The sequence below is a fragment of the Chlorocebus sabaeus genome, chromosome 3 (genome assembly GCF_047675955.1).
Source record: "Chlorocebus sabaeus isolate Y175 chromosome 3, mChlSab1.0.hap1, whole genome shotgun sequence".
Classification (NCBI taxonomy): Eukaryota; Metazoa; Chordata; class Mammalia; order Primates; family Cercopithecidae; genus Chlorocebus; species Chlorocebus sabaeus.
Window position 1 is genome coordinate 3,016,571 of NC_132906.1, and position 3,392 is coordinate 3,019,962.

At 44.3% G+C, this 3,392-nt stretch overlaps 1 pseudogene across 1 annotated transcript; it reads right to left on the bottom strand.

Annotated features, from left to right (window-relative positions):
- Positions 1-355: 355 nt before the first annotated feature.
- LOC103248994 (glyceraldehyde-3-phosphate dehydrogenase pseudogene) lies at positions 356-1,632 on the bottom strand (annotated as a pseudogene). The gene has a single exon (XR_012091736.1). The product of XR_012091736.1 is annotated as a glyceraldehyde-3-phosphate dehydrogenase pseudogene (transcript).
- Positions 1,633-3,392: the final 1,760 nt, after the last annotated feature.

The following is a 3,392-nucleotide window of genomic DNA, read 5'->3' on the forward strand; positions in this document are numbered from 1 at the left end:
CATTTATTTCTCTTAGGCACAAACAATTCACTTGGTCTCACGTTTTTGTACTCCCTTCTGTTATATCCTGTGCTCAGAAGGCTTGCTCCACACAATATAAAATGGGCACTTTAGCTACCGCAGAATATAAGTTTCATTTGCCTCTTAGCACTTCCTGAAGCATACAATCAGGGGTGAAGTCACAGCATGGTGTAAACAACCAAGTAAGAGCAATAAAGAGAAAAACATCACCTTGTGATTTTGGTACAAATGGTGGAAAAAGAAACTGTGTTACATGTATCTGATTATAAATATGAGAAATCCTTCATTGACTTCCGGCTTTAACTATAAAATTTCCTTGAAAATGAATTTGTACTCTTTTTTTTTTTTTTTTTTTTTTGAGCACAGGGGATTTTATTGATGGTACACGACAAGGTGGGGCTCCCTAGGCCCCTCCCCTCTTCAAGGGGTCTACATGGAAACTGTGAGGGGAGATTCAGTGTGGTGGGGGACTGAGTGTGGCAGGGACTCCCCAGCAGTGAGGGCCTCTCTCTTCCTCTTGTGCTCTCGCTGGGGCTGGTGGTCCAGGGGTCTTACTTCTTGGAGGCCATGTGGGCCATGAGGTCCACCACCCTGTTGCTGTAGCCAAATTCATTGTCATACCAGGAAATGAGCTTGACAAAGTGGTCGTTGAGGGCAATGCCAGCCCCAGCGTCGAAGGTGGAAGAGTGGGTGTCGCTATTGAAGTCAGAGGAGACCACCTGGTGCTCAGTGTAGCCCAGGATGCCCTTGAGGGGGCCCTCCGACGCCTGCTTCACCACCTTCTTGATGTCATCGTATTTGGCAGGTTTTTCCAGACGGCAGGTCAAGTCCACCACTGACACGTTGGCAGTGGGGACACGGAAGGCCATGCCAGTGAGCTTCCCGTTCAGCTCAGGGATGACCTTGCCCACAGCCTTGGCAGCGCCAGTAGAGGCAGGGATGATGTTCTGGAGAGCTCCGCGGCCATCACGCCACAGTTTGCCGGAGGGGCCATCCACAGTCTTCTGGGTGGCAGTGATGGCGTGGACTGTGGTCATGAGTCTTTCCACGATACCAAAGTTGTCATGGATGACCTTGGCCAGGGGTGCTAAGCAGTTGGTGGTGCAGGAGGCGTTGCTGACGATCTTGAGGCTGTTGTCATACTTCTCATGGTTCACACCCATGACGAACATGGGGGCGTCAGCAGAGGGGGCAGAGATGATGACCCTTTTGGCTCCCCCGTGCAAATGAGCCCCAGCCTTCTCCGTGGTGGTGAAGACGCCAGTGGACTCCACGACGTACTCAGCGCCAGCATCGCCCCACTTGATTTTGGAGGGATCTCGCTCCTGGAAGATGGTGATGGGGCTTCCATTGATGACGAGCTTCCCGTTCTCAGCCTTCACGGTGCCATGGAACTTGCCATGGGTGGAATCATACTGGAACATGTAAACCATGTAGTTGAGGTCAATAAAGGGGTCATTGATGGCAACAATATCCACTTTACCAGAGTTAAAAGCAGCCCTGGTGACCAGGCGCCCAATACGACCAAATCCATTGACTCCGACCTTCACCTTCCCCATGGTGTCTCAGGGATGCGCTGGCGATGCAAGAGAAGACGCAGCTGACTCTCGAACCTGAGAAGCAGAGAGCGAATTTGTACTCTTTTTATACTGTTCACTATCTTCCAAAATATTTTTATTGTATATATTTAAAGTGTACAACATGATGTTTTGATATACCTATACATAGTGAAATGTCAAGCAAATTAACATATCTATCCTCCCCAATACTTGCCTTTTTGTGTGTGTCATAAAAGTACCCAAAATCTACTGTCTTAGCAAATTTCCAGTATACAATACAATATTATTAATGATAGCCTTCATGGTATACGTTACATCCCTAGACCTATTCATCCTTTACAGCTGCAACCTTGTACTTTTTCCCATAAATAACAAAACTTTGGCTGAAAACTAATAACACTAAATTTTGAGAAATTAGCAGCAAAATTCCTCAAGTGAAGACAAAGGCGTTTTAAAAACATAGAATAAGTAGTAGTTAAATGCATTTGGGTAGATTTTAGAGCTCTCAGATTTCTAAGATATTTCAGTAAGTCACCTTGGAAAATTATTTTATATATTCGATAACTTGAGTCTAGAGAGGTTGGGGCTTTCACAGGAGAGGGCGGTGGAGTGAAAATTAAAACATAAAAATGTAAACCTCTAGAAACATTTCTTCTCCACAGAAAGACCTTTATCATCAACTGGTTATACGTTGTTTTAATTTCTTCAGAAAAACTCCTATACTATCCTTGCATCAGTCTTTTCTAATGTTGCTATAAAGAAATATCTGAGGCTGGGTAATTTATAAAGAAAAGAGTTTTAATTGGCTCATGGCTCTACAGGCTGTAGAGGAAGCATGGCACCAGCATCTGCTTGGCTTCTGGGGAGGCCTCAGGGAGCTTCGACTCATGGCAGAAGCCTGAGCTTACACATCACATGGCAAGAGCTGAAGCAAAAGAGGGGATGTGAGGTGCACACAGTTTTTTTTTTTTGTTTTTTTTTTGTTTTTTGAGATGGAGTCTTGCTCTCTTGCCAAGGCTGGAGTGCAGTGGCTTGATCTTGGCTCACTGCAACCTCTACCTCACGGGTTCAAGCAATTCTCCTGCCTTAGCCTCCTGAGTAGCTTGGATTATAGGTGTGTACCAGCACGCCCAGCTAATTGTTTGTATTTTTAACAGAGACGGGATTTCATCATATAGGTCAGACTGGTCTTGAACTCCTGACCTTGTGATCCTCCCACCTCAGCCTCCCAAAGTGCTGGGATTACAGGCATGAGCCAACACACCTGGCCCACACACTTTTAAATAACCACATCTTGCATGAACTCACTCATCACCAAGGGGATGGCACTAAACCATTCATGAGGGGGTACACCCCCATGATCTCAACACCTCCCACCAGACCCCATCTCTATAACCCTGGGGCCTGGTGGGAGGTGTTTCTCCCACCATTTCAACATGCGATTTGAAGGAGACATCCAAACTCTATCAGTCCATAAAATATATCCCCAGCTTCTGAACTGTTTTTATAGCTTTTTGTACAATAATTTTTTCCGCCTGTTCTATAACATTTATCCATTTATCCTTGCTAATTGTAACCCTCAAAATTATTTATAATAACAAGGAATTATTATATTTGATCTACTCTTTTAAGGTAGAATTACTACTTAAAGGTACAAATAAAGCACAGCAAAAAACAAATACGTTTAAATGGTAGCATCTCCTTTTTTGCATCTAAATTTTAAATTTGCATTTACTAGTTAATTGGAGCATTTTGTAGCTAATGATGATCCTAACTGGAAAAAAACATCACATTACAGTTGTTGGTTTGACC